The sequence below is a fragment of the Coptis chinensis genome, chromosome 4, assembly GCF_015680905.1.
Source record: "Coptis chinensis isolate HL-2020 chromosome 4, ASM1568090v1, whole genome shotgun sequence".
NCBI classification, from domain to species: Eukaryota; Viridiplantae; Streptophyta; class Magnoliopsida; order Ranunculales; family Ranunculaceae; genus Coptis; species Coptis chinensis.
Window position 1 is genome coordinate 100,986,497 of NC_141459.1, and position 11,057 is coordinate 100,997,553.

The following is an 11,057-nucleotide window of genomic DNA, read 5'->3' on the forward strand; positions in this document are numbered from 1 at the left end:
ACAATTGCAACGTATAGGTATTGCCAAGGCATTATTGCAGCAAGCAAGCTCTTCATCCAATTCTGAGTTGAAGGGGGAAATGAATGAGGTGAAGTCTTCCTTAGCTAATGTCATGGGCGTGTTAAAGGTGAGTTTGCAATTTGCACTTGTGCTTTATTGCATACAATATCATTATGTATAACCAATTGTTACTATAAATTGTGTCAGGATGTACTTAAGGCTGTCAAAAACAATGGACCATCGATTGCTCAACCACCGTGCGGCCCAACAACACCAGAAACTGAAGTCGGTTCCAGTTCTGTTCGTCACTCGACTCAACAAAACTTGATGAATATGTTTGCTAATTTGAATCCTCCTTCTGGGACGCTTGGTTCTTCACCAAATGTATCTTTATTAGATAGGAATGGTGTAGTGGTTGCTAAAGGGTATGTCATGCTGACAGCAATTTGGAGGAGATTGCAATGGCAGAAAAGTTCTCGCAGGTGAGAAAAAGGTCTACATAGAGGAAGTCTTAGTTGGTGATGCTCTTGTTTACGATGGGCCCCAAGATGGAGTTAGATTTTTGGATGGCTTTAGTGCAGGAGGTCCTTTAATTTGGCTTGAGTCAAGGATGCAATTTTCTTAATAAGTTGTTTGGGATATGCAAACTTTCTAAACTTGGAATTTTTCAGTATGGTTTGGTTACTTTATGTTTTGAATGTCGTTTGTTTTTTGTTTAATATGGATGTCATAGTGACTTGACAAACTTATGGTCTTTCTTTGGTATGGATGAGTATTGACGTTAATATGTTCGTACTATATCTATTTATTAAATTTGATTGCAGTATTTGTATGCTTGTTTGCTTAGCAGGTTGAAGAAAGTACTAACCCATTTTTAACTCCGCTTTGTGCAAAATCAATATAATTGGTTTGCCTTTGCCGGTCCTAAGCCCGATAAAGGAGGAGGGAGGATGGTGGAGCCTTGGACTGTTTTCCATTGAGCGTTGGGATTCTCGAACTAAAGGTGGAGTCAATAGAGCTGATGGAGATGAGGAGGTTCTGCCTGTTGAGTTTTTGTTATTTTCCCTACCTTCTAGACTTTTTAATTGTTATATGGCACAATTATTCTGTTTCAATTGTAATAAAGCTAATGTGAATATTTTTCTTAACCATTCTTTAGAGACCAGATGATCTTTGGGCAATACATTCTCAACCTGTCTTTCCCAGGCCACATAAAAAGAACAATTCTTCTTGGATAGCAATTCAGAAGGTGGGTGATGTTCCCATATGGTCTAGTATCTGAGGGTTGCTTGATGTCATTATCGTAGCCGTTAATCCGGTAAAAATTGTCATTGTAGAGCTAAAGAATTATTTTACTGGTTTTGTGTATCTAATTGTGTACCCTTTATCATGATTGCATGTGATGCTAAATGTGAATGCTTTATTTTCGGTGGAGTCTTTGCGTTTCATTTGGTACAATTGCAAGGCACAATTGAATTATATGCCATGAAGGCGGTGGACAAATTGGAAATGTTGAATCGTAACAAGGTAATGAATTTAGCATTTTTATGGTTTAGGGTTCAATATTATTATCTGTTTGTAGCATATCACCGCTAACAAAATGGGATGTAAAGTTGTAAACAGCCAACTGCCAAAATGCTAATTTGGTTTTCATGGTCCTGGTAACTTAGCCACGGCTAGTTTTTAGGTGTTGATGTAATCCTCTAAAGTCTTAATTATACCCATTATGATTGTATCCATTAATACAATTTCTAATTTTTCTATTTTCTTCTGATCGCTACGATGTTTGTTTGATAACGCATCTACGTCCCCGGTGGGGAGCTCTTTGCGTTGCTTGACAAGCAACCTATGAAGATTTTCAAAGAGGAATATCTGTGGAGGTACCTTTAATCTTCAATTGATTTTTCCTCATCTCTATGAATGCCAAGAAACATTCATTTTGGAGGTATGCCCACAAATGATGGTCTTTGACCATAGATTTAGTTAGTCAGAATCGCTTCTCTGAAAAGCAGATTTTACATTTTAAATGTAATAGGTGCATGAATGGTTCCAAACTTGCCTTTTTTAGGTTGGATTAGGAGAATCGCTAAAGTTCACACAAAGCATGATCTGTTCACTGAATTGATATAAGATAACTTCGCTTAGTAATATGTCCCGAAAACTTGAATATATAGTATCTAGTCTAAGGTCTGTCTTTGTTCCGGTGAAAATATATTCATGTCAAGGAATTTGTTTCTTTGTGAACTTGGATCTATATTTATTTTCTCACGATTACTAGTTCACCTCTATTTATGGCCGCTAATTTTAGTTTTATGCTAAAATAGTATAGAAGAAGCAATCATGTGGTGAGAGCACCATCCTAAGTAACATGAAAGTGATCTCGTGTTATTTCCGTTCATTATCAAAGACATTATAAATAAAGTACATTCTTACACATATTTCTTCAAATAGTGTACTGACTTCATCATTGATCATTGTGTAACTTTGCCAGATTCTATGCTGCAGAAGTCTTAATTGGATTGGAATACCTTCATTGTTTAGGTAAATTTATAAGATAGACGTGTTGTTTCATGGGATAAATGTTTTTCCTGATTATGACAAAGCTGTTACAATTGCAAAGTGTATGTATAGGTGGTTCTTTTCTGCATACTTGTTGTGTTAAGAGGTTTATTTTTTTATTCTTCCTACTTTGTGTGCTTTCCTCGAAAGCTTGATATAAACTGCATCTTCTGGGTCTAGCTTGTGCATTAAACTATTAAAGTATGATTCAAGCATCGTGTGAATGGCTTATCATGTCATTAGGCCTATTTGAGATCCTCCTTTATGCAAGAAATTTAACTAATGGTTTATCTGAAGTTAATTTTTTGCTGCTCACCTCAAGTTGTTCGGTTATATAGATTCAATAATTCCCATTCATTGAGTATTGTTAACGTTTGTGTTCCAAAGCACTTTTCCTTCGAATGCCTGGTTTTTATTAAGACCTTAAGATAATTATTCATAAGCATTACTGTTGAGCGTTGGATATTCTTTTGTGTGTGTGTGTGTGTGTGTGTGTGGGGGGTGTTTCCTAAGATTGTTCACATACTTCCCATTTCACAATATTAGATGGATAAGATTTTATGTGTATTCTAATTGCATTTGTGTTGTCTTTTACATTATTCGTCAATCATGCTTCTTTCTTCTTCATGTCTCTACAATACAGGAATAATATATCGGGACTTGAAGCCTGAAAATGTTTTACTCCAACAGGATGGCCATATAGTGTTAGCTGCTTTTGATCTATCCTTTTTAACATCCTGCAATCCTCAAGTATGTTACATACTCTTCTACTTAACCTACACTACACAAACTTTTATATTTCTGCACGATATACCTACTTTTTAAACAAAGCCCACATGAAGATGATAATGAGACACTCTGTCCAAAAGTGTTATTTAGTTAATTTCATGTGAAATGTGAAACAAGAGACTCATGTAAAAGATCACGTTTAGTTTGACCAGAAAAGAGGAAGTGAAAATTTGGGAATTCCATATGATCATACCCGTAGATACACACTAGTAGTGGTCAAGAATCTTCAAAGATATAGCTTAGTGAGGGAATCTAAAGACACCTCCATGTAACATGTAAGCACTGTAAAGGGGTTCAGTGAGTTGTTGTATCTTGCTCCATTTGTACGTATGGTAAAACATACTAACAAACATGATTTTTATCTAATAAGTTACATTGACACGGATACGTGTGTCCGTATCCGACACATATACGAAGCGCCTGGCATGGCGAAATATAAGAAAATCGAGGTATATCACATACAATATGTGTCCGTGTTGTGTCCGACATGGACATGTGGATTAGTGACATGGATTATTTCTAAAATATGGTGTGTCCATGTAACATAGTTTTTTATTTATCTTTCGAATAGCATATGGGAACTGATTTTACACCCGCACTAATGAAACCCTTTATTGTGATTATAAAAGAGTGTAAAACACAATAGTACATTTTATGACTTGTGTCACTATTCATGAAAGAAATCCTAGAATTATCATTTCATTTGGTGAAATTACTCATTAAACATTGTTGCATTAAATATGGCATGGTCTTGTACCTAATGTTACTACACATTTCATCTTGATGTGACAGGTTTTGGTGCCTCGTGTTTCTGCAAAATGAAGATCCGTAAAATCAACCACCTCCTATATTTGTAGGCGAGCCCATAACACGTCAAATTCTTTTGTAGGAACCGAAGAGTACATTTCTCCCAGATGTCTCCATTGACCTTGTTCTTTTACTTTTTTTAAGTTGAATAATTTATATGGAAATTTATGTAAATTTATGTATATATATGCTTGACTTAATTAAATGTTCTGTGACAGCTTTTTTTGGACTCCATGAGCTTCTTTAGTAATAATCAATAGAACTGTTCTCTTACTCTTCCCATGGAATTAATAGAGTCTGTAGGGTTGTATATGAGACGAGAGAACACCTCCTTGCGTCAAATATTTTTCTGGAAGGCACAAAACAGTGTCAAAAGTAGGATCTTTGAAGACTGCTCAAGTGGAACAGTTTATTGGAGTTTGAATTGCTCATATTGTTAGGAGTATGAGACCCTGTTGCCACATTTTTTGTGAGTTTGGTTGTTGGACCAGTGAAAATAAATACTGAACTTTCCGATCTCTTGGAAGGGACAAAACATACTGCTACTTAAGAATTATGCTACCATACTCTGTTTTCTGAATTCCGTAGTTTGAGTATAAGGAGCTACTACTTAAGAATAGGATATAAGTATATATCTATATATACATATTTGTTTTCTACTGCTCGACTCTTTTTTATTTATTTCTATTGGTGTATAGGATGAAAGGGACTTTTTTGATGATACCATCCCAAAGTCATCCCCTGATGCTTACAACTACTGAAGGTGCTAGTTTTGTACAAATGATGTGAGAGCTTGAGTTTAAGGACAAGTCCCATTGATTTGGAAAACAGTGTGTATTTCGTGGCAAGTCCTATTTATGAAAGACGTTTTGGTGATGTTATTTTAATAAAAGATTATGTGATTGGATGTACTTGTGAGATTTCTTGTTTATATTATGGACGATTGTAAAATACCCAATAAGTGGGGGCATCTTTATGCAGGTTAAGTAGTCCCCCAAAAAGGGGGGTTTTGGGGAATTTTTTTTTTTGTACATATGAAATAGTTTTGTAACGGTTCTTCACCGTTACTAAGCTTTGCAATAAATAACACAAAAAAACGTTACTAACTTTATAAAAGCGTTACTAATGTTAGAAAAGAGTAACACAAAAAACCATTACTAACTTTATAAAACCGTTACTAATGTTAGAAAAGAGTAACACAAAAAAGCGTTACTATTTTTATAAAACCGTTACTGATGTCACTAATTTTATAAAACCGTTACTGATGTTAAAAAAGAGTAACACCAAAAAGTGTTACTAATTTTATAAAACCGTTGCTAAAGAGTAATACAATTGAGCAAAGAAAACCGTTAGTAAATATTTTAGTAACGGTTAAAAACCGTTACAATAAATAATTATGTAACGGTTATAAACCGTTACGAATATTAATAACGAATTAGCAATGCCAAAACTATGATGCAAAAAAACCGTTACAAATATTTTTAGTAACGGTTTTGATCGTTAGATATCCCCGCTTTTGGTATAGTGATGGCCGCCTTATCAAAGATGTACGAGCAACCCTCAGCAGCAAACAAGGTGCATCTTATTAAAAAGTTATTTACTTTAAAGATGCATGAAGGAGGATCTTTCGCAGAACATCTAAACGAGTTTAACACGGTGACTTCTCAACTTTCGTCAGTTGAAATAACGTTCAGCGATGAGATTAGAGCCTTGTTGGTTCTAAGTCAAATGCCCAAAAGTTGGGCAGGTATGGTAACAACTATTAGTAGCTCTGCCGGGAAGTTAAAGTTGGAATTCGACAGTGTGGTAAGTTTGATTATGACAGAAGAAAACATAAAACAAGCTACTGGGGAGTCTTCAAGTACTGCTTTAAATGTTGAAAGCAGAGGAAGAATCTCACATAGCGGTTCGGGTCATGGTGGATCCAAACCCAAGAGGGGCAAGTCAAAGTCAAGAAAATCGAAAGGTGTATGTTGGAATTGTGGCAAGAAAGGCCATTATGCTAACGAATGTCGATCTCCAAAGAGGGAAGCTGAGAAGGATCACAGAGTAAATATTGTTGCTGAGGATGCCTTAATTTGCTCTATGGAGAGCAAAGCCGAGTCCTGGGTGTTGGACTCTGGTGCTTCATTCCACGCCACTGCACACAAAGAGTTCTTTGAGAACTATGTACCTGGTGATCTTGGAAAGGTATTTCTAGGAGATGACCAACCATGCAGTATCATCGGAAAAGGTGATATACAGATCAAGCTAAATGGGTCTGTATGGAGATTGAAGGAAGTTAGGCACGAACCTGACTTAAGGAGAAATCTAATCTCAGTGGGGCAACTTGCAAATGAAGGTTATGTTACAACCTTTGCAAATGATGCTTGGAAGGTTTCGAATGGTGCAAGGATAGTTACACGTGACCAGAAAGACAGTACTCTCTACTTAACCACAAATGCATGTGGTTCCATTGTATTGGCTCATAGCAAGGATGATCCAAACCTATGGCACAGAAGACTTGGGCACATGAGTGAGAAAGGATTAAAAATCCTACACTCAAAGGGAAAGGTACCTGGTGTACAATCTATTGAGATTGCCATGTGTGAAGACTGCATCTTCGGGAAGTAGAAAAGGGTAAGATTTTAGAAAGTCGGAAAAACTCCGAAAAGCCAAAAGCTTGAGCTAGTTCATACTGATGTTTGGGGGCCAGCTACTATGGCCTCAATCGGTGGGAAGTCTTACTTCGTCACCTTTATTGATGACTGCACAAGGAAAGTTTGGGTCTATTTCCTTAGACAAAAGTCGGAGGTCTTCGACGTGTTCAAAGACTGGAAAGCCATGGTGGAAAATCAAACAGGGCTGAAGCTAAAATGCTTGCGGTCCGATAATGGTGGAGAATATGGCGACAAAGAGTTCAAAGCATTTTGTTCTTCCAGTGGGATCAGGATGGAAAAGACTGTTCTAGGGACACCTCAGCAGAATGGTGTTGTAGAAAGAATGAACAAAACTGACAGAGCGTGCTAGGAGCATGCGTATTCACGCTGGATTGCCAAAGCAATTCTAGGCGGAGGCAATCAGTACAGTAGCTTACTTGGTTAATTATGGACCATCAGTTCCATTGGATTTCAAAATTCTAGAGGAAGCTTGGAGCGGAAAAGAGGTAAAGCTTTCACACTTGAAAGTTTTTGGTTGTATTTCCTATGTACATATCAGTGACAATGCTAGGGGCAAGCTGGACCCCAAGTCCTTGAAATGCACATTTATTGGATATGGCATCGACGAGTTTGGTTATCGCGTTTGGGACTACCAAAATCGAAAAATCATAAGAAGCAGAGATGTGGTATTCAATGAGAAGGTGATGTACAAAGACAGGAATGATACACAACTCAGTGATACTGAGTATGTTGAGTTGGAAGACCTTGAAGCTAGTCGCGTTACAGAACAACAACCGGTTGTTGAGGTTCCTCGACTAGACACAGATGGTAGTGTTGAGGGTGCAACACCACAGAGTCCAACTCCTGCCCCTGAATCGAGAAAGTCATCTAGGCCACCCGTGCCGAGCACAAGGTATCTGTCATCTACTTATGTCCACTTCTTGTTGCTTACTGATGGTGGTGAACCCCAATGCTATGATGAAGCATTAGAGGTAGAGGATGCAAGCAAGTGGGAGCTAGCTATACAGGATGAGATGGAATCCCTCATCTCAAACCATACTTGGGAGTTGGCTAAACTACCCATGGGAAAGCGGGCTCTACACAACAAATGGGTTTACAGAGTTAAGGAAGAACATGATGGGAGTAAGCGGTACAAGGCCAGATTGGTAGTCAAAGGCTTTCAACAGAAAGAAGGCATCGACTACACGGAAATTTTCTCCCCAGTTATGAAGCTAACCACTATCAGAGTGGTGTTGAGTATTGTGGCTGCAGAAGACTTGTATCTTGAGCAGCTTGATGTGAAGACTGCATTTCTCCATGGCAATTTAGAGGAAGAGATTTACATGCAGCAACCACAGGGTTACTCAATTCATGGCAAGGGGAAAATGGTTTGCAAGCTCAGAAAGAGTTTGTATGGACTAAAGCAAGCTCCCAGACAGTGGTACAAGAAGTTCGACAGCTTTATGCACGGTAATAGCTACAACCGGTGCAATGCGGATCACTGTTGCTACTTCAAGAAGTTTGGCACCAGCTATATCATCCTTTTACTCTATGTGGATGACATGTTGGTGGCAGGGTCAAACATGAAAGAAATAATGAACTTGAAGAAGCAACTAGCAAATGAGTTTGCTATGAAGGATTTCGGACCTGCCAAACAGATTCTTGGAATGAGAATCAACAGGGACAGAGCAAATGGGACACTGAAGCTGTCTCAAATAGAGTATGTTGAAAAAGTTCTAAAACGTTTTAACATGAGTGATGCTAAACCAGTTAGCACACCCTTGGCTAGTCATTCAGGTTATCCAAGGAGCAGTCGCCAAAGACAAAGCAGGAAAAAGAATTTATGGCAAAGGTGCCATACGCATCAGCTATCGGCAGTCTAATGTATGCTATGATCCGGTACGGCAACGACATTGCCCGTCAGATGGGGAGCGATGAAAGTTTCCATTTATGAGCAATCCGGGAAAACATCACTGGGATGCAGTGAAGTGGATTCTCAGGTACTTAAGAGGTACCAACGATATGTCTTTATGCTTTGGTCAAGGTGACAGTTTACTACAGGGTTATGTAGACACTAACTTAGTTGGTGAAATTGATCATCGTCGGAGCACTACTGGGTATGTGTTCACTATGGGTTCCACTGCAGTAAGTTGGGTCGCTCAACTGCAGAAGATTGTAGCTCTATCAACTACATAGGCTGAGTATGTCGCAGTCACAGAAGCTAGCAAGGAGATGATTTGGTTACAAGGTCTTTTAGAGGAACTGGGTAAGGAACAAGAGAATAGCACATTATACAGTGACAGTCAAAGTGCGATTCATCTTGCAAAAAACTCGGCGTTTCACTCAAGGACGAAGCACATAGACCGGAGGTACCATTTCATTCGTACACTTCTGGAAGATGGTACTCTAAAACTTGAGAAGATTCAGGGGAGTAAGAACCTAGCCGACATGTTGACCAAGACGGTCACAATTGACAAACTGAAGTTGTGTTCAACTTCAGTAGGTCTTCAAGCTTGAAGATCGTGGAATGAGCGCACCAGCCACCAGGTTTCACAAGATTAAAGATGATTTGGTTTCAGTCTCCAAGTGGGAGATTGATAGGTAAGTGTGAAGCCTGATTGATAAGTCAATTAAAGCAATAACTCAATTCAAAGTGAATGAGTGACCACCGCCAAATTAAGCTTGTCAACAAAGGAGATTCTTTATAAATGCAAATCACAAAAAGCATGGAGACAACAAGCCTTAAATTGTGGATTCAAAATAGTTTGCAACTATTTGCAACTATTGCAGAGGGGAATCAGATGCCTATAAATGAGTGCTTTGATTCATTCCTTTTATACACGATTCAGAGAGAAAGAATCAGTAGTCTTGAGTGATTTTGTGTTTTGGTTTCATTAAGGAAACCAAAACTTAGAGAGTAAGAGACAGAGAGCTTTGTAAGGGCTTATCATCTTTAATAAGAGAAACTGGAGTGCTCTTGAGGACGTAGGCAAATTGCCGAACCTCGTAAATTCTTGTTGTTGTCATAATTTCGTCGCATTCATTTAAAGTCTCTTGTAATGTTCTTGTTACATTGCTTCCAAGATCCTATTTATTTTCGGGGTTGTTTCGTTTACACCCTAACACAATCCGTGTCAGACGCACAAACACTTGGACACTCATGTCAGACACATGGACACGTTGTGCATACCATTTCAAACTAGGGTTTCTTCTATACCCTAAAAGACTAAGAAGATAATCTATTAACATAGTTACAATTCCATGATATGCCACTTTCAAATTTATTTATTGGGAAGGAGCCGCTTGGTAAGGTCTTGAGCACAAGATTGTGTGTAACTAAATAATACTAATATTTTTCCTTTTTAATTAATGAATGCATACAGTACATCTAATTAAAAATAAAAAGATGTTACATCTAATTATCTCTTGGTAACAAGGCAACAGTAAATGATTTTGCTATTCTACCCTTAAACCCGTCTTACACGCCTAATTTGGCTAAATTTGCATACTTAGAAGGACCACCAAGCCCTCATGTAAGATGAACATAGTCACGGTTAAACTACGATATCTTTGCAAAAATGTACCTGCGGGGATTCAACGGGATAGTGTCAAATACACATGCAGAATTACTAGAGCCGATAACATCTCTGCATAATGCGGGTTTCAAAACTTCGTGAATTTACGTGGTTGCTTATGGTTTCCATCATCAAGATCAACATCATTTGCAGCATCTTTTCGGCTTTTCGGAACCAACAAAATCAGAACTTCCACTATTTGCCCGAAATAAAATTTTCACCTCGGTCAACAATTTATGCAAAAAAACCACAAAATTGGGAAATCGAAACTCTACTTTTAACTACCAAAATGAATCAACAAAATTTCCAGCTTCTTGTTCTTGATTTTCAATTGGTTCAAATGCTACTAGTGCCTGCAAGAAAGAAAACATAGTTATCAAATCAATCAATGAGTTCGGCACAATGGTTAGATAGGCATAATCAACTCACAATTTGCCGCCTTGATCAAGCACGACGCTAAGAAATAGCATATTAGTGTGCAGTTTGGCTATATACACACAAATAAATGGATACAATTATATACAATACTTACAATTTCAAACCGAAGTTTGAAACCTATGCAAGCACTTGTTAATTGAACTGCTTACTTGGTTGATCCCATCATCGAATATCATATCTCGAGTATATGTGGGACAAAGTACACTCACCAGTCCATCGATATTAATATGGCCACTTTCTACACTCACAC

At 37.9% G+C, this 11,057-nt stretch overlaps 1 long non-coding RNA gene across 1 annotated transcript in view; it reads left to right on the forward strand.

The window, feature by feature from the left end:
• The window catches only part of LOC147506280 (uncharacterized), a 50,963-nt gene extending 47,673 nt beyond the window's left edge, over nucleotides 1–3,290 (forward strand). Inside the window, exons 2-3 of the long non-coding RNA XR_015194033.1 lie at nucleotides 2,492–2,541; nucleotides 3,203–3,290. This is a non-coding gene — a long non-coding RNA (uncharacterized LOC147506280). The remainder of the gene's footprint in view (nucleotides 1–2,491; nucleotides 2,542–3,202) is intronic.
• The last annotated feature ends 7,767 nt before the right edge of the window (nucleotides 3,291–11,057 follow it).